We start from the raw sequence: 21,183 nt of genomic DNA on the forward strand, positions 1-21,183 counted from the left end.
TTTTCTATTCTATTGAACATTAGAAAATGTCTCTTGGTTATGCTTTCTCTTTGTGTATTAAACTATGGAGGCAAAAATAGCTGAAAATTTTATTCCTTATTTTATTTTCGGCGAAATTTGCTTTGATAGAATCTCTTAAGAGTTACGAGTTAATTGCAGAGATAATTAAAATGTTGAGTATGAAAGAAAGAATATCTGTTAAAATTTTTGTTGATGAAGACTACAAGTACTACAAGTTCGTCAAAGAGTCGAAAGAAAATACGTGATACCAAGCATACTCTACACAAAACCCTATAAAACTGGTAACACACGTGGCGTTCATATTCGTATGTGTGCGTGCGAGCGTGTAAAAATGGACGAGAAATCCAGTTTCGCCTGCATTGTGTATGAATTTTTCATGATGCAGATCTCAGATAAAAGATAAATTTATATTTATAGCATTGTTGATGTTGTAATGAAGTATCTTTTATTATAGGTACTGTTATGAGAAGTTAGCTATAATGTTTTACAGCAGATTGTTTATATACACTGTGTATGAACAATCTGCTTTATATACATTTGTATTGTGTAGTGAACATTTGCACATTTCCTTTTAATGTTAGATCTCTAGATAACTTTGGATCCAATTTTTCATTAATAGAATGATTGGAAAACATCATCAATTACATTATTTAATTAATAAATAATTTTTAGCTACACACAAGTGATTCGATAAATTCTAATTAAGCAAATACGAAGATTCCGTTTCCGTTGGAAACTCTAGTGTCAAAAGAATACCCGCATGATTCCTGCGCCAATTATGCCAAATGTCACAATTCTATTTTTCCTAATGACAGTTTGATGCGAATCAATAGAAGAACTCAATGTGTGTGTGAAGCTGGCGTATCATTTCGCGGAAAATCCTTAACTATTGAGAGTTCTGGCTCCCTTTTTAATAGTTCTAGAGTTCCTCATAGGCTAAACACATAGTTCTGGCCATTAAAGCGAAAAAATCGCATAGTGCAAAGTGAGACGCCAACTTCACGCAGCGTCTCACTTTGTCCTGCGACAGTTTCCGCCATAATTCCGGCTAGATTTTAAAAGATCTACAGTTCTACGTGAGTTCTAGAAAGAGTTCTAGCGAAAAACATTTTTTTTCATCTTTTTATAATTATTAAAGCTAAAAAATGTTTAAGGGAATGACGACTGGTTACTTTCAGAGAGTTCTGTGCTTTATGAAATATTTCTCGTGTAGTTCTAAACATATTTAACCATTTTCCAAAGAGTTCTGAATGCAAACATTAACAATTATTTAATAAAAAATTTTTATCGTCCGAGAAAGACGTATCTACGGAGATATATGTGAGACGCTGGTTGATTTTCGAGAGTTCTGCTTATTCTAAAACACTTCTCGTATAGTTCGGTACATGTACAATGCCTTTCCAAAGAGTTCTGATAGGAACGAGTAGAAAATTTTTTAAAAAATTATTTCGCCCAAAGAGTGGACGTTTTCGACTTTACCAGTGAGACGCTGGTCGATTATCGAGAGTTCTGCTTATTCTAAAACAGTTCTCGTATAGTTTCGGACATGTGCAATGCCTTTCCAAAGAGTTTTGACAGGAACAACGATTAGAAAATGTTTTAAAAAATTATTTCCCCCGAAGAGTGGACGTTTTCGACTTTACCAGTGACCTGTGTGAAGTTAGCACCCCATTTTTGAAATTTTGAAATTCTAAAAGTTGTTCCAGGTTGTTCTAGACTTGTTCTAAATTGTTCCAGAAGAACAAATTTATGTAATAAAAATTTTCGCGGAAAATTGAAAAAAAAACAAGTTTTTTACCTGGCACCCCATTTTTCGAAAATCAAACTTTTAAAGGTTGTTCCAGGTTGTCCTAGTTGTTCTAAACATTGTTCCAAAGTATTAGATTGATTGGTCAAAACCTTTACGAGATATCGAAACAAAAAGAATTTTGGAAAAAATCGTTTTTGGACATTCTTTCCCAAACAAAATAACTTACAACATTGTCGATTTAGAATATATGTATAACCGTGTAGAACAACACAGAACAAAAATTTCAAGACCATAGCAACAATATAAGGTCCACTTTATACTCTTTAATGGAAAATATTATTTTTCTATTTTCTTGGGTAAAAAACGTGTTCCAGGCTTCCCGCTTTAGAACTATCGTTTTCTCGAGTAGAACAACCGGGAACAAAATTTATACGCCCCGATTCGAAACCTCAGGGTGACTTTACTCTTGTAACCTACTCGAAAAATTTGATTTTTCGAGATTTTCTTGGATATAAAACTTGTTCCAGGCTTCCCGCTTTAGACCTATTGTTTTCTCGAGTACATCAACCGGGAACAAAATTTATACGCCCCGATTCGAAACCTAAGGGTGACTTTACTCTTGTAACTTGTAAGGTTACGAATCGGGACGTATAAATTTTGTTCCCGGTTGTTCTACTCGAGAAGACGATAGTTCTAAAGTAAGAAGCCTGGAACAAGTTTTATATCCAAAAAAATCGCGAAAAACCAAATTTTTCGAGTAGGTTACAAGAGTAAAGTCACCCTGAGGTTTCGAATCGGGGCGTATAAATTTTGTTCCCGGTTGTTCTACTCGAGAAAACGATAGTTCTAAAGCGGGAAGCCTGGAACACGTTTTTTACCCAAGAAAATAGAAAAATAATATTTTCCATTAAAGAGTATAAAGTGGACCTTATATTGTTGCTATGGTCTTGAAATTTTTGTTCTGTGTTGTTCTACACGGTTATACATATATTCTAAATCGACAATGTTGTAAGTTATTTTGTTTGGGAAAGAATGTCCAAAAACGATTTTTTCCAAAATTCTTTTTGTTTCGATATCTCGTAAAGGTTTTGACCAATCAATCTAATACTTTGGAACAATGTTTAGAACAACTAGGACAACCTGGAACAACCTTTAAAAGTTTGATTTTCGAAAAATGGGGTGCCAGGTAAAAAACTTGTTTTTTTTTCAATTTTCCGCGAAAATTTTTATTACATAAATTTGTTCTTCTGGAACAATTTAGAACAAGTCTAGAACAACCTGGAACAACTTTTAGAATTTCAAAATTTCAAAAATGGGGTGCTAACTTCACACAGGTTTACCAGTGAGACGCTGGCCGAAATGTCGGAGTTCTGGCTTTCTTAAAATACTTTTCGTATAGTTCCACACGTACTTATGATTTTCCTACAGTGGAACTATAAAAGTATTTTAGGAAAGCCAGAACTCCGACATTTCGGCCAGCGTCTCACTGGTAAAGTCGAAAACGTCCACTCTTCGGGTAAAATAATTTTTTAAAAAATTTTCTAATCTTTATTCCTGTCAGAACTCTTTGGAAAGGCATTGTACATGTACCGAACTATACGAGAAGTGTTTTAGAATAAGCAGAACTCTCGAAAATCAACCAGCGTCTCACATATATCTCCGTAGATACGTCTTTCTCGGACGATAAAAATTTTTTATTAAATAATTGTTAATGTTTGCATTCAGAACTCTTTGGAAAATGGTTAAATATGTTTAGAACTACACGAGAAATATTTCATAAAGCACAGAACTCTCTGAAAGTAACCAGTCGTCATTCCCTTAAACATTTTTTAGCTTTAATAATTATAAAAAGATGAAAAAAAATGTTTTTCGCTAGAACTCTTTCTAGAACTCACGTAGAACTGTAGATCTTTTAAAATCTAGCCGGAATTATGGCGGAAACTGTCGCAGGACAAAGTGAGACGCTGCGTGAAGTTGGCGTCTCACTTTGCACTATGCGATTTTTTCGCTTTAATGGCCAGAACTATGTGTTTAGCCTATGAGGAACTCTAGAACTATTAAAAAGGGAGCCAGAACTCTCAATAATTAATTATTTTCCGCGAAATGATACGCCAGTTTCGCACACACGAACTCAATATGAGGTCACTCTTTCAGGCGCTCTTACTGTTGTACTATTGTCTTACTGTTGTACTATATTTTAATAATACAGGAAGACCGCGATCAAATGCTTTGGCAGGTGGAACGTAAAACGAGGAACTCACCTCCTATAAATATCACGCTCGGGTCAATCGATTTTCTGATCACGTCTGTGACATACAAGTACAGCGATGAGATGATTTATTTCTGATATCTCATGCGCTTTTCTATCAGGCAATGCCCTCAGCTGGACGCTCCCTTTCTCGATTCTTTAAGAATCGAGTCTTTCGTTGTCGTGCTGCCGACTCGCTCTGATACTTCTTACTTTACAAACGTAGAAAAATTACACGGGTATCCGAGGCTGTAGACGAGCGGAGATTACAATTTACGTCGTCTTCGTTTATCGCCGAGTTACCTCACGCCGATGTGACGCGCGCAGTATTAATAGAACGTCTGACACGTGAGAAAGCGTCACTTCCGGAATGCCGAGAGTATCAAACAAAAGTATCTTCCTAGTATCCAAAGAAGAATCCGCCTGATCCTTCTCTCTCTGAATCCGTAATCGTTGGAAAATCGAAATGATGTCTTCACGCACGTGCCACCGTCGACAATCGATCGTTTCGCCGTCGGAGTCAGAATGAACGGTGTGCTACACGTGGATGTCTGAGTCATTGAATGACTACGAACAGAAGCTGACAGGAGATATTGACGAACGTCGCGTGCATAATGACGCACGCGATGCACGCACGTATATATCCGACGTAGCGTGCTTTTTACCACGGACTCTCGAGAGCGAACTCGTCGCACCGACTCGCTTTACAAAATCGTGGAACTTTCGTCGGCGAATGATTTCTCTGCGCACGGGGCGAGAAAAAGTTCATCGAATTCGCCAACGTCTCTTTCTCTTTCTTTCCCTTTTCTCTTTCTCGCTCGGTGTCTCTCTCACAATTGTCTTGTCCGAATTGTCAGCATAGAGTCTCGTTTTTGAGATAGCGAACGTCCTTCCTGTTCTTTCTCTAGCGCCGTTAATCCTTTGTTAACTCGCGCAAACGGATATCCGCCTCGCCTTCGGATATAAAGGTCCCTCGCTTTAAATGAGCGACGTTTATACGCATACACGTGCATTCGTGTAACGTGGACTATCAAGCAATTGCATGTGAACCGAATATTTAATCGGCCGAGTAAATTATGAAAAAGGTACTGCATACAATCGCGCATTTGGAGAATAAAAATTTTTTATTGAAGACAATCTGAAAATGAAAATCTGATTTATGTCTTTCAGTTGTATTGTCGTTACGTTGAACACAAATCGAGCGAAAATCAATCAGGTAGAAATAATTAATGCTGCTTACGTCGTGTTAGTTACCGCGAATGTGTGCTAGGTCGACGATTTGGGTTAAAGCGACTGGAAATTGGCAATCAAGTACGCCGTCGCCTTTCTCTAACGAATCAATCTTTTATAAATGCACTAGTAGAGATTGATTTTCAGAACCACATTTTCAAGCCAGGTTTTATGATCAGCCAGGAGCGTAAGGACAGCTTAACTAGATCGGAAAATGAATCGTAATGGAATAAAAAAGATCCCAAAGCAAACATAGCGACTGCGTATAAATGCTTCTTGGAAGCCAAGAAAGTTATAGAAAATTGGAATGAGAGCAATTTACCAAATAAATTCTCTTTATTTTATATTTTATTTTATATTTATATTATATACAAACATTGCTTTATATGTAGTATTCTTTTCTTATTTACAATATACACATTTATTCTTATTCTAAATATAAAGGCCCCCTTCCTTCCCGTTACTTAAGAAACAGATGCAAGTTAAATAAAATAAATAAAATAATACAACAAACTTTCGATTTTCAGGAAAACCTGAGAAATCGTGGTTTTTCTGCGTATCGATCGAAACTTTACTAGATTTTAGCTAAATTGGCGATCTCTTCACCCAGCTTTCTCGTATTCATAGCGGGCGTGAATCCGGGCGATGATCGGATCGATTACGGATTAAGTTTCCATCGACGTCGCGCGCGTTACACTTTAGAGTAGGTGCACTCTCTTTTGCTTTCATCGAGAAATCTGCACGTATCCGCGGTAACGTCCCCGCGCAGGAGAAATGGCTCCCTGCACTTTCTTTTTCTCTGCCGGGTCATCTCTCTTCCTTCTCTGTCAGTCGCGTCCGTAACCCGGCTATGCGCTGACAGGTTTTTAATGCGTGTTGCCCGATATAAAAAGCTAATTACCCGAAAAGGGACCAGTATATTGCCCGCTTCTTGTGAAGCTGATTACATGGGAAGCTCATGAAGGAAAATGAGTAAAACGGCCATAAAATTCACGTTCCGTGAGCGTAAACCTCGACTTGAAATATAATAAATCTGAAGAAATGTGATTTTAATATTTGTAACTAACTATATTTAACTATTGGGTTGTTCGGAAAGTTATTTCGTTTTTTCAAGGAAAAATGAAAGGCGGTTTTTTCATATTTAGAATAAATTTTATTCAGTGATGTATTGGCCATTTTGTTCCACTACCTTTCGCCATCTTTCTGGCAACTTTAAGATTCCACGCTCATAGAAGTCCTTCTCCTTATTGACAAAAAATTGAAGCAAGTGATTTTTGACACCTTCATTTGAATCGAAGTTTACATTGTTCAAAGAATTTTGTAGAGACCGGAACAAATGGTAATCGGATGGTGCCAGATCAGGAGAGTATGGTGGGTGTGGTAGCACATCCCATCCAAGCTGTAAAAGCTTCTGGCGAGTAACCAAACTTGTGTGTGGTCTGGCATTGTCGTGATGGAATACGACACCTTTCCTATTCGCCAATTCTGGTCGCTTCTGCTTGATGGCAGCATCCAATTCATCCAGCTGACGACAATACACTTTCGAATCAATCGTCTGGTTGCTTGGTAGTAGCTCGAAAAATACGATTCCCTTCCAATCCCACCATACAGAAAGCATGATCTTCTTTTGATGAATATCTGCCTTGGATGTCGATTGAGCAGGTTCATCTTGCCTGGACCATAATCGTTTTTGCTTAACATTGTTGTAAACAATCAATTTTTCATCTCCAGTTATGATTCGTTTCAAAAATAGTTCATTTTCTTCACGTTTCAACGATGAATCGCAGATGGTAATGCGTCGAATCAAGTCAATTTCCTTTAAATTGTGTGGAACCCAAATATCGAGCTTTGAAACGAATCCAAGACGTTTCAAATGATCGTAAACGATCGAATTCGATAAATTTAACTTTTCAGCAATTTCGCGTGTTGTTATGCGACGGTTTGCATCCACCAGAGCCTTTATTTTCTCGTCATCAGTTTTAATTGGCCGACTTGAACGTGGTGCATCTTTCAAATCGAAATTTCCAGTACGAAATTTCGAAAACCAATTCTGACACTGACGTTCACTCAATACATCTTCTCCGTACACGGCACACAATTTTTTTCTCGCTTGCACTGCATTTTTACCCTTTCGGTAGTAAAAAAGCAAAATATTACGAAAATGCTCACTTTGCTTTTCCATGTTTGATGTGATGCCAAACAAAAATTACTTGACAGATCGCAACACAATAAGATACTAAATGACGTCTGAAATGTCAGTTGTCAAAATATAAAACGAATTTGCCGCTTAGAGTAAGGTTAAGTATCGAGGAACGCGACTAACGACATCTCTTTGTGAAAAACGAAATTACTTTCCGAACAACCCAATATATTGTGCATATTATTCTTAAATAAGTAGGTACCTTTTAAATTGGATCAGAAGCTGTAAATTTCAAACAAATATTATCACTTACTACAAGTTCCAATCTATTTAATCAAACTTTAATCAAGTTTTCTATTTAATTAAGCTTTAGCCTTTAATTATCTATTAAAGAAGATTGGAATCAGGATCGTTTGATTAATACTTTACTACTTTGTATTGATTGAAGTATACACACTACCAACCGCATTTCGAGTCCTATTATACTTGCCCGTATAACTTCGATTGAATCAGCTGATTTCTCACATTTAATATTGCACCGAGTGGGTGAGACGTCAACGATTCACCTTCACATTAGCCGGGCATAAATCAATCGTGCTCACTGTTGCGACAGGTGGTACGTCTACAATGTATAGTCCTTCTTCGTATGTTTTTACATTATTCAGACGCTTTCGTGCCCCGAATGTCAAGCCTTGGAAGTGAAACGATGCCAAGAGGGAACAAATCGTGCGAATCATTAAAGTTAATAAGTTAATGTGCGGCGATCATAACGTCTCGCGATCAAAATTACACGCTGCCGCCGTGCCTCGCGCGGGCTGGGACCACATCGCTTCTTTCTTGTGCGCGCACTTATCCCTCTGATCGAGATCGTGATTCCGACTCGTCTCGCGCAAATTCATCGCCGATTAAGCGTTAGCGCTGAAATAGTGCGATCTGCTGTCTCAGCACTGTATAATGCGCGCGCGGCTGCTTTCTCTATGTTCTCCAGGATCCGTAAAATACCCGCAAACGTTACGCATATGTACCTTGTGTGCCGCATCATCGACCTAATCCATTAACTCGCTGCGCGAAATTAATTACACGCGCGATTAGCATCCGATTTCTGTTCGTGATACTTTAAGGAGAGAAAGATGCTTTTACTCATGTCCCGCGACATTCTTAAGTATCCTCGTCTTAACGGCACGTTGATTCGAGTAAGAATAAAAGCGGCTGTGTTGGAGTCGTAATGAAGCTTAATGATAATCTCTCTGGTTAATATTGCACGAATTTGCGACGATGTTTCGACTCGAAATGCTGTTGCGGTGCTCACGGCATAACTATCAATTGCGAACGGAGCTATCAACCGAAGTCGACCTCGATTTTGGGATTCCAATCTCGAATCGATGATCCACTTCTCTGTCCACAACATACCGTGGCGGAGTTGAAATACAATACTGCGCGTTCAAATAATTATCACACTGTCCAGTCTCGTGCAACAGCGTTTACAACAAGAAGATATGGAAAAGATAATATATACGCGCTACATCTAAAAATAAAGACGATAAGAAGGATTACAGAGATAAGCGAAAATTAAAAAAATTCCTGAGCTAAGTAAACGCAACCTTAAAGATATATATACTCGAACACTCTGCTGAAGCTATTCTTCTTCGCGAGCGTTGCATTCCGTTATCGTGTCGTTTATGACACACTCGTTCAGTTTTACGTAATTAACGACTGATACAATTTTGCAGAAGTGTTCCAGCTGTTATTTCTTAACAAGAACAGGCGAGACTGCACTACCAAACGTGCTATTTATAGCCGAGGCTCTATCCTTCTAAAACTTGTTTCTAAATTTACCGATTACTGAATTTACATTCACATCAAGGATGTAGCTTTATTTACTCAAGCACCCGACATATCTTAAGCTCCAGAAATATAAGTTACAGCGTCCGTTAATAAATTTGTGGCGATACTCGCGATGAGAAGGACGACGATGACTTAAGAAAGCCCGGACGGAGACATGATGCACGCTGTGTTCGCGTCATCATCCGAATTGAGAGAGATCGAAAGAGAGAGAGATGGAGATAGATAGAGAGAGAGAGTTCGTATCGTGTCGTTGTGCGATGGCTGCTGCTATTCTCGGCAGAATGTCGGTCGGAGAAAAATCGTGGGTGAAGCCGGACGCGGCCACAATAGCTGTTCCTTCGCAGGGATCTCGTGCGAGACGTGATGAAGATAATGTTCGCTCGGGTTGACTCCGACCCGGCTCCATATCAACGGCATCGTCCGAATCGTTTATGAATGCAATTAAGACGCCAGACGATGCTTGCGTCACGCTCCCGACGGCTTGACCCTTTCGCCGACGATCGTACTTAGCAGCTAATATTTTTCTCGCAAGCCGAGAAGGATCAGACTCTTTTGTACGAATTCGCATTCGCGTTTGAGAGGAGGTCGTTCAGCTGGACTGTCGAGTGACTTTAGTCGCTGACGCGTTGTGTAACCGACGCATCTTTAGAATGACATATAAGATCTGGATTGTTTCTGTTTTTATAATATTATATTTTATTATATTATGTGCAGAAGGTTCGGGTATTATTCTCATTTCTTAGTTATTACGTTTACATTTAATAACTATTATGTTTAGTTAATACTTCTATTTTCTATGTAGCGGAATGCCTTTACAAGCGTTTTATCTTTTAATTAGTGTTGCAGGACTGGTGGATCTCTTACGTACTCGTAATCATGTAATCTGTTTCCTTCACGTGGACGCTGCACGTTTATCTGCTTGTTGTATCCGCGATACGGATGCGGATTACTACCGTGGATCTTTGCACCGTAATATAAACGAAAAATGATAATATCGGCGCGAGGGGACCCGCCGTGATAAAGTCTCAAAAATATTGTCGCGATACGATACTTCCTACTTCTGGAAGATACTATCGCGATAACCGCTCTGAAACGCACACTCTGTGATAGGAGACGGTTCCTTCTCGCACGCCCGCGCGCGCGCATGAAAATGCGCGCAGGTACCGCAATTCCACCAGCATAAGTCGTCCTTGCGATCCTCTCGTGGTGAGGAGGGTTATTCTGTGGCAACCGGAACACTTCGTCCGTTCGATTACGTCGAGCACCGTCAGTTGCGCGATCGAACTTGGCAACTGTCAGGTCTAGATACCTCGCTATCTGCTTATTTAGGTCTCCGAACCTGCTTTCGCGCGAGCGACGAGTTTTCTCGAGCGACAGTGAACGACCTGATCTCTAGATGCCACCTGTACACGTACGCGGCTGCATTAATTCCGTATTAATCCCGCGTATCATAATAATAAATCGCAATACCAGTTTTTGTTTTTGTCCCGGAGTTGGCATTTTCTCAGCGTGTAATTTCGCGGACTCGCAAACGAGCGGGCTTTTTCCTTAAAGGCGCGAACGGCCGCGGGAAAATTATATGTCTTTTGCATCTGTGCGTGTAAAAACTGGATCAATATTTGCACGCGAGCCTGCGTAAGAGGAGTAACGGCACGACGATAATTTATCAGTCGGCCGCGACAGTCGATACCTCTACTTGTTCCACGCTTGTTCGGCATTGGGCTTATCGTGGCCATTATTATTATATACGCGGATAAGTGGCGAATGACACAACGTCTTTCGCATAATTCGCCGGTGACTCATTGAGCGCGTACGACGCACGTGCTGCAAGGCTACTTTACATTAAACTTTCATCATCGGATCATTGTATTGCTTTGATGGCCTGCAGAAGCTCGTGCACGGAAGTCGCCTCCCTGATTTTCCTCTCGTTTTTTTTCTTCCGGAAACGGAAGAGAAGCTAGTCGGTGCTCCGCGATATCTCGCCGCCCCGATTCCGCAATCTCGAAAAATCTCCGGCCGTTTCTACGTAACACTACGGCGTTTTCTAGCTAACGCGTCGCGATGGTTTCCGGCGTGCGCGAAACAAACGGCGACTCTCTTTCTTCGGTTCCCACGAAGTGAATTCGAGCGACTTCCCGTCACGGCGTAGTAGAGAGGAGACGCTTGTACTCTCCGTGAAGTCCTTTATTGTGCGCCTTCGTGTGTGTCGACTGTCGTTTGATCGAACCGATGGCATCATTCCGCAATCTGGTGTCATGCGTTACACGGCGACCAATGATATCCCCAAGGCCGTTTAGATGTGATCACGCTTAGAAGATTCGTTTTGCGATGCTCAGTTTAGGGGAGGATTTGAGGAAAAAGGTGTAAGGATCATAGTCTCTCAAAAATCAAGAAACGTGACTGAAATTCAGTATGCAGGAAGACATATTATCTGACTAGTAGTAGTAGTAGTAATAATAATTTTTTTAGTCATTTGGCTAACTATTATTATTATAAATGCTCATCCGAAGATTGAAACTAAACTAATATAAAATGTCATAGAACGAGTTGTAAACAACACGGAGGTAAAAGAAACTGAAATTGATTGTATTAAGTTGTAACATATATTCGTTTAGTTTGTTTAGTGTTTTTAATTAACGAATATATATTGCAATCTCTCTCTAATTTAATAAAGTTGGATTGCAAGTGCGTTTTAATTTAGAATTTTAGAATCTAGAGTCGTCCTTGATTCGCACGTGCTCTCCAAGTTGATTGAAAGGATTCCGGCTGTCCGTGATCGCGAAAACGAATCTCGATCGAGTCCAGGGACGCGAAGAGAGACGTGTGAGAGTTTTAGCGAGCAATCTGTGTTCGCCGCCGTGATGATCACTTAATTAATCGCTACCGCGTCGATGAATCAAATGCCTCGTGGTGTTCTCATCGCGCGTAACATTTGCGCATACATTGTGCAGACGGGCGGCCAAGCTCATTTAGCGGCCGCGTTATGTGATCTCCACGTAAATTGCTTTCGTTGCAACGCGAATAAAGCACGATGAGCAGAACAGATTCGCCCGCGCGCACGTAACTAAATGCAGCAATCGCAATTAAGTAACACAACGCGCAACGAAATGAATCTGCGAATCGCGGAATCCGCGGAGCGAGTCCGCACTCACGTAACATTCGGATGCAAACTATAATGACGCGTTAAAAAATTATCTCGCAAAATAGCACGCCGAGATTAATCACGCGCGCGCGCGCGCGTGTGTGTGTGTGTGCGTGCGCACTGTCCGTTTATTTTTTCTGCGTTCGCAGCGAAATTATTTTGTGCGAAATTCAGTGCAGCTCTAGCAAGGAAATTTGAAGTAAATTTTTGCACTTTTATCAGTGTTACGCCAAAATTATCTTTACGTTCTTGACACCATTATTCGCACCATGCGATAATATTGACATGTTTGCTGAACCTCCTTAACGACGGATGTATGAAAAATGTGTCGCGTACGATTAATATCTTTTATCTCGGTCTCTTGTGCTTGTAATGGCAATTCCATGGCAATTTGGTTCGCGTAATCTTTTGATACAACACATTTATGACGTTATGTGTCACGTATATTTGCATATGATATGTATACGAATCTTTATGTTGAACGTCACGGACACATGTACTACTTGTGTGTATGCGCGCGCACACTAATCAAATATTTTAATATTTATCAACGATAGATTCGATAGATTCGTCCGTACTCTTTGCTAATTAATATAGCAAGCACTTTGTAGAATTTCTCACGCTGTCGTGCGAAACAACGGATAATGAAATATCAAGAGTACTAAGATACTAAAAGCGATGCGCTCTTGAATTTCCACTTTACCGCGAGAAACATTATTATTCCCGAGTTCTTGCCGAGGAACGGGCGTCAAGAGAATAACGAGAAACGCTACGCTGATTGCAATTAATTGTGCAACGCGTGTGCGGCACCGTATACCGAGGAACAGAAAATGAGCGAGCAAAAGAGGAAAAAATACCGGAACACCAAGTGCCGTAATTTCCAAAGCGAAGCTTCGTAGAAGCTGCCAGAACTGCTTTCATTGCTCGTGTCATGCCTCCCTTAATCTCGATACTAATGATTGTCGAATGCGTATACACCCGATGATGCGTTAATTAGCGATCTTATTTAAGTCTGCCAGGGAAAACAGCTTCGGCACCGCGAAAATGGATCGAGACATTACGACATCTGGGTCTTATTTGAATAGATATTTTAATTATTTTCGATATTTCCACAGGTCGAATTATTTTGCTCGATGGCGTCACGTATTTTTTTCAGATATTTTCGGTAGCAAGCAGAGGAAAGAGAAAATAATTGTGTGAGATGATATAAATCATATGAATTATATAAATCATATAAGTCATATATAAACGAAACTATTTTATCAAAAAAATATTTACTGGAATATTTTATCATCGTATTCATAATTGTTTTATTATTCTTATGTATGTCAGAAATATTACATTTCTGAAGATGGAAATTAAAACAACTAAAGAAATAATAAAGCTGATGTCAAGAGTTCGTAACTGACGCATTATACTTAACTGATTGCTGGCGAACATTGTGAATATATTTTACGAATTCGGACATTCACCGAATTACTGTCGAGTACGTAATGTACCGTTTCATATATTTACGTATTTACGGAAATACGGTAAAATCTTCTACCGAGGTGTAGAAGTATAACGTATGGATGTAGTATTAACGCAGGTTTTTGCTCCGAGACCACGCGCGCGTAATTTGCACTCGCCATTCGGACGGGGGTACATCCTCATTAAGCCAATCAGACTGAGTTTGCATGCATTATCCGTATGAACGTTACGGGACATTCGAGTTAAGAGGAGGTAGTGCGCGACGTCCAGGAGCACTTGAATAACCAATCAGGACGCTGGCGTTTCCGCGAAATAATAAAGCCGAGGATGAATAATGCATCGTCAACATTATAGTACGAGCGAATAGCGTTATTGCCGCTCTTCCGCAAAACTACGAATAATACTTCGAATTTGTTTCCCTCGTTTCTGTTCTTCTTTCTTGCAGTCTCTCCCTTTTTTTATATGCGAGAGAAAATAAGACTTGCGTAGAGTATCGAGCTTCGAAATGTACTCACGTCTCGTTTGAACTTGCAAGTTTGTGTAAACTTACGCGTGCGAACTTTAACATTTTAATGTTTCACGTGCAAAATTCAGAAAGCAGCGCGCGGTAATATTCCGAGGTCTTGCAAGCGTCACAGCGGTGGTATTGATCGCGATACTTGACTCAAGTTTCGCCCATTTTTGTCGCTCGGTGACTCCACTAAGAGACGACGCATTTCCGCGCAATATAATCGCACCGGTGGATTTATAATAGGATTGAACACAGATATGGCCTCTCGACCCATCACGCTCCACGCGACAAGGAAGCCAATCCCTTTACGTACGCCCTCCGATCGATAGCCTAATCAATAGATGCAAGGAACGCAAGGCGCGCCTTCGAATCGCTGCTTTGCCATTCGCTGATCTTTGAACACGAGTAAATACTAGTAAAATATGACATGAACGTTCCTAAGAAATTGCTGTAATTTATATTGAGACTGCAAGCTGCGTGCACATGTCAATATCAGAAAAATTATGGATTTCTTTTTGTCAAAAAGGTCTTCAATTTTTTTATCATTTTTACCAAAAACTATTTTTTATTATTTATTATATTAGACTATTTTTACCAGAAACAATGAATATAAAAACAATAAATTGAAATAAAAATCTTAGTGTACGAATAGTGTAAAAATTTTAAAATACGAAAGAATAAAAATATGAGAAAACTGCCAAGAAGGGGGAGTTAAAGTAACAAATTAGATAAGTGTGGTTGTAAATTGTATTTACTCTCGGTTTCATCGCGTTCTTAAACGTGTCGCAGATTGAAGCTACCGTTAGATAATACGCGTGAGCACTGACCTTGGTTACAGCCTGATGGGTACCAGCAGTCTTGCGGCGAGTAAGACGATTCGCGCAAAAAAAGCACTAATAAGAATGTGAAATTAAGCAATATTACCGTGTCGTGCTTGTTACCTCCATTAATCGGCCGGGTTCATTATCCTTCCCTGCCCCTTTCGCTCTCTCTTTATCTATATCCGAAGGTAATATCACACCATATCTCTATGCTCGCCGGGAAGTAACACTATAAATAAACGTAAGGGCAAGATATACCAGCGGTTCGTAGATAATTTAAAGGCACTCTGCCTCGAACCGTAATCGCGCTCGAAACATTCATAAATAGATAACGAAGGATGCAGTAGACTCAGAAGCGAAATTGCAATCTCCGCTTCTTAATCTTTTAATCTCTCTATCATGTATGCGAGCATGATCTACTGTGCGTGCACATATCTTTCAAGTAATTCCGTACACTTGTGGTTCCCCAAATTTTCAGAGGCGCAAAATGCTCGGACAAGTTGAAGTGCAAGCAACAGCGAGAGCTTGATCATCAACACGATCGAACACGAACTCAGAATATTCTTCTGCTGTTATCTTCAAGCATGAGACATCCTCGGGAATCGTCAGCCTTGGTCGAAGTTGTAATCCATCGTATGTACGCATCTCCGGTAGCCGCACACCTCGACACGGCATAATTAGCACTATATGTAAATAAGTTTCTGCGACGAATGAATCCTTACGTAAGTCCCGCCGTCGTTTCGGCCTTCGGCGACGGCTGTCTTCGTTTTGCGGAGAAGCGCGCATTGATTTGTCATTTTTATCTTCGTGCTTGATGGCATGAAGCGAAATCATAAGTATAAATAGCGCGCGGATTCTTGAATGATTTCGCACGATCGATCGCTTTTGCCGCTGACAGAAGTAGGGCGTGTCGAGGAAAAAAAAAAGTAACCCCTTTCGCGAGGAACATGTCGAGGATCGCTCTCGATTTTTCGTGATCTATTCGATCAACGTATGAATATCTACAATTCTTAATTTTTCGATTATACCTCTTCAAAATCGCCGACGAGAGGATTAACGGAGTTTTCGTCCAAAAAGGGGTAGGGGAGAGACCAGAGGGAGGAGAACGTGACCTGTTATACCGGCGTGTCGCATAATAACAGGTATTCTTTCTCACGATCATTCAGCTGCGAGTGCCGCCGCGAACGCATCGGCTCAGTCGCCAGCCGAGTCCTCTTCAGTCCATGCCTGACCATCGTGTCACGTGGATCGCGTGGTCCAACGTGCAGCTGGGCTGTGATATTTATAAATCCGTGTGGAATTCGCGGTCGGATTCTTTTACGAACGCTGGCATCGGTGAATCCTTTGCGGAGACGCGTGATCCGTGGTTTCTGTATGAATCTGTGAAATTTCGAAAAGCATTCCGCATCCCATTGCGCCGCATCGCTCAACCATGCGTTACCAAGGTAGGCAGCTTGGTGCACTCGCGCACTTGCCCATTGCCGATTTCGAGTTTCAAGCCAAATTGAAACCGCAGAATCCGAGCGACCGATAGCAATACGATCTCGCGGGTGCCAAGTTTACTGATTCCAATTTCCGACCCGACATCCGTTCCGGGTAGAATGCAACGAGGCGCTCTCGGGATCTCGCGTCTGCTCGGGGCTAATCTGATCCGGACGTCGTCGACCGCTCTCGCTCCGCCCGAGTTCCAACGAGAGATCTCGAGGTCTCCGCCGCATTAGCACTGCCGATTGATAATTGATCCGTGAACTGAATCCCAGAGGTTTGTTCGGAACTCGATTGGCTGCTCGGTGTTTCTAGAGACAGCAACTTGGAAGCCGCGCGGACGGAAAATTGCAGACGTGCAAGGTCATCCTCGGGATGTAATCGATTTAAAAAGCGGTCTGGCTACATGCAGCAGCTCATTAGCGCGGCTCGCATCTCAAGAGGGTCCGATGTTTAAGTGCGTTACTGGAGAACACTCCTGCGCGAGATCACGTAGTACCTGCTGGTCGTTTATCGGGTCGTTCCTTAAATAGCGATAGAGACAGAGACAGAGATAGAGCGAGAGTGAGAGTAAGAGAGAGAGAGAGAGAGCCGGCGATAGCCGATAGCGGACTTGTTATATTTGATCATTCACGTATCGCTTCTGATCGTATCCACGTAGGTATACGTTGTTATCCGTATATGAGACGCTATCATTGTCGAAACTGCGTTCTCCAATCTCCCAGGATCGCGCTTCCCTCGCAATTAATTTCCCATGTGGCCGCAAGTGCTCAGTGGTGGTGTGTACGGACATTAAATTGGCTGACCTTAAGGAACGCTAAACATGGAGTCCTCGTGCACGCATCTATCAGTGCGAGTCAGTCACGGACACGCTTCGCTGCGGGCGACATCCTGTAGGCCTGTGTGCGTCGCTTCTGCGCTACGAACTCGTTTCCGTAACACACGTTCGACGTGATTCCGCATTTAATTTAAAGGGAAATTGTTTTCAGAGAATATTTTTATTTGCGAGCCACCGTGGAGTGTGAGAAAATTCAAGAAGCCCTCCGACTAATGTATCTGTTGTTGAACAACTTCATCCCGCGATAATATCGTTCAGATATTTCGCTCGGTGTGTCTCAAGAACCTCAATATATAATAGAAACCTGCGGTTAAAGAATGAAGAGGGACAACTGAGAAAAGTCCACGAGTCGTTCAGCAAGATTGCACAATTACACGTGACTTGTCACCGCAGCTGAGAGGAATTAATTAGAGACACAGCACACAGCAGACACAGTTGGCATCGTTCGATTTATAATTTACTTATAATTATTTTCGCGATAGCCGAGACTAGCATCGACGAGCAGAGTCGTATATATTCCCATTCTGTACGTACGATGAAATGCAGATGAACGAGACGAAGAGGAGCCTCCTAATTAACGTAGCTCGGCAAGCGTAAAATCTTGGGGGGTTGCTTCCCGTGCGTCCCCTTTTTCCTAAGTCGCCACCGCGGCAAAACCGCGCATCCTTAAAATGCGCCGTTAATACAGAAAAAGGCTGCTGGACCGTGTTCTTCCTCGTGCGAACGTGTGTTAACGATGCGCTCCGGTGCGCCCGTTCACGCATACTCGCACTCGAGAGACCTCGCCCTTTTCTCTATCCAGACAGGATCCCTTCGCAGGTACCTGCTGCACAACCTGTCTATGCTTGCGGGTACAATTGGCGCTATTTAGAAACTGGCGGACCCCTTTTGCAGCACTCGCAGCCTCACGCGGAATTCTCCCTAACCGCCTCTGGTCGCTCGCAAAACTTGTCGACCCAAGAAACGTTTCTGAAATACTATATTATTGGAAAAGTTTTTTTTTCTAATGGAATTTGATATTTTAAACGATTAAATTGTGTCTGTGGGATGAATTGTTACGTCTGTTTGTATGACACTTGACAAAGTTCAGCAAAAGCGAGTTATCAATTTTTGATCACGTGCTGTTACGTGTGCATGCAGCTTGAAACTTGGTGCTTGAAAATTGCATATCGCGTGGAGAGACGTTTTTAGCACAAATTGGGTCGCACGATTTAATCGATGTCACGTTACATCCCGTACTTGGCCATTATTAACCTTGACTTGCCTCGTCTAATTCGATCAAGGTGGAATTGCATTAGCGAGGGTCCGAATATGCTTATCGCATGGGGAGAGAGCGTAATCATCAACGTCCACGCACAGTAAATTTAACGAGGGGTTTTTTTCTCGGGTTTTACTGGGCTTTGCGAGAATTGCACAACCAAATGTAATTTAGCAACCTACCTTTGTTGTATTAATTGTCACAGTGGATCCTAATGCAGTTTGCGCGCCACAAGCCTGATCTTTCTCGTGGATGCAAGATTTCGATTTGCAACGCACTATACAATGATTTTTATCAAATTATTGCAATTACGGATGTATATGGATCACATTGCGAAAGTAAATTTTTCGCTTTCTTTCTTTCTCACAGAGAATAGACATTTCTATCGCGTTCATTTGCATTCAGTGAATTATCTAGCCGACATAATCTGATAGCGACAGCTATCAGTAGTTTGTCATGTCTGTCCTGATGGGAACAAACGTTGAAATTTGCCAGCCTCTTTACGCTCCACATATTTCAAAACCCTTTCTTCTGTCACTCTATTTGTCGCTCTCATCCATTTTCCCATTCTTTCGCTGGAGTCCCCGTTGTTCTGTGCGAGGCATCGAGCTAAGAAAGATGCGAAGCACTTAACTGGGAAGGATCATGTATCATAAGGCTTATATCCTGTGCTAATTATCACTTAGCACAAGAATACTTATATTATTATTATTTTCTTCTTCGTTACAGAAATTCATTAATTATTAAAGTAAAGACAGAAGCACTCTCACAAGAATGATGTCTTTTTTTAGTCTCGCCTGTATTATAATGACATAATACAGTGTGCAAAAAATGTCTTTGACAAAATACACCTACAAAATATATTGTTAAATATTTTTAACGTGTGTGTGAAGCTGGCGTATCATTTCGCGGAAAATCATTAATTATTGAGAGTTCTGGCTCCCTTTTTAATAGTTCTAGAGTTCCTGATAGGTTAAACACATAGTTCTGGCCATTAAAGCGAAAAAATCGCATAGTGCAAAGTGAGACGCCAACTTCACGCAGCGTCTCACTTTGTCCTGCGACAGTTTCCGCCATAATTCCGGACATGTCCCGAACTATACGAGAACTGTTTTAGAATAAGCAGAACTCTCGAAAATCAACCAGCGTCTCACTGGTAAAGTCGAAAACGTCCACTCTTTGGGCGAAATAAGTTTTTAAAAAATTTTCTACTCGTTCCTATCAGAACTCTTTGGAAAGACATTGTACATGTCCGGAATTATACGAGAACTGATTTAGAATAAGCAGAACTCTCGAAAATCGACCAACGTCTCACATATATCTCCTTAGATACGTCTTTCTCGTAGGATAAAAATTTTTTATTAAATAATTGTTAATGTTTGCGGTCAGAACTCTTTGGAATACGCTTAAATACGTTCAGAACTATACGAGAAATATTTTAATCTTCACAGAACTCTCTGAAATTAACCAGTCGTCATTCCCTTAAACATTTTTTAGCTTTAATAATTATAAAAAGATGAAAAAAAAATGTTTTTCGCTAGAACTCTTTCTAGAACTCACGTAGAACTGTAGATCTTTTAAAATCTAGCCGGAATTATGGCGGAAACTGTCGCAGGACAAAGTGAGACGCTGCGTGAAGTTGGCGTCTCACTTTGCACTATGCGATTTTTTCGCTTTAATGGCCAGAACTATGTGTTTAACCTATGAGGAACTCTAGAACTATTAAAAAGGGAGCCAGAACTCTCAATAATTAATGATTTTCCGCGAAATGATACGCCAGCTTCACACACAACATTTTTAACTTTCTGTGGTACATCGTGAGAGAATAGATGTATCTTCATGATACAATTTTATAAGGTACAGATATCGTAAAGGCAATTTATTCGAAGCCGTTCGCAGAAGGGCGTCCAGACCAGATAAAGCACGGATCTATGGCGTGCAATATGATATGCATTCTGTGAAAAATTCTGTGAAAAATGCTGATGCGATAGTGTCGCGATTGTGTCATGGAAGGGGTTGCGCGTCGGGTAAGAATATAAGAAGTGGGTTTCATTCGATCGATAACAAAGTTCCTTCTCGCGACAGCGTTTCCTGTGTTCGTGCAGTCAGAAAAATCTTCCCTTCGCGGAAGGGCGTCTAGATCTATAGAAATCTGACGGAGCTCGGCAATCGCTCACATAAAATTTAATAGGCATTATGCAATGGCACAGCTCCTTCCCGGAGCTTAAATGCAACAATGAAGCGATTCCTTGAAACAATCATCTCGATTGCATCCATTCTCAAACCGATCGCATTGTAGGCATCATCCTCACCGGTGGAAATCGATCATTTGTTTTACGTAATAGCACACGCACGAGCGATGATGTGGAGCCTTCAGCGTTGCTGTTCCATCGTTGGCGCGTCGTGCTCGGCGCGGAATTGTGG

General features: G+C 41.1%; 1 protein-coding gene across 5 annotated transcripts in view; it reads left to right on the plus strand.

Moving 5' to 3' along the window:
• Positions 1-21,183, plus strand: part of LOC105278475 (protein kinase C and casein kinase substrate in neurons protein 1) — a 54,419-nt gene that overhangs the window by 12,374 nt on the left and 20,862 nt on the right. Inside the window, exon 1 of one of the 5 annotated variants that reach the window (XM_011337588.3) lies at positions 16,435-16,623. The exons of the other annotated variants lie outside the window; for them this stretch is intronic. The gene's annotated coding sequence lies outside the window, so the exon portion shown is untranslated. Of the gene's footprint in view, positions 1-16,434; positions 16,624-21,183 lie in introns of those variants that run through there. 5 annotated transcript variants of the gene reach the window in all.

This window comes from Ooceraea biroi, chromosome 1 (genome assembly GCF_003672135.1).
Source record: "Ooceraea biroi isolate clonal line C1 chromosome 1, Obir_v5.4, whole genome shotgun sequence".
In the NCBI taxonomy this organism is placed as follows: domain Eukaryota; kingdom Metazoa; phylum Arthropoda; class Insecta; order Hymenoptera; family Formicidae; genus Ooceraea; species Ooceraea biroi.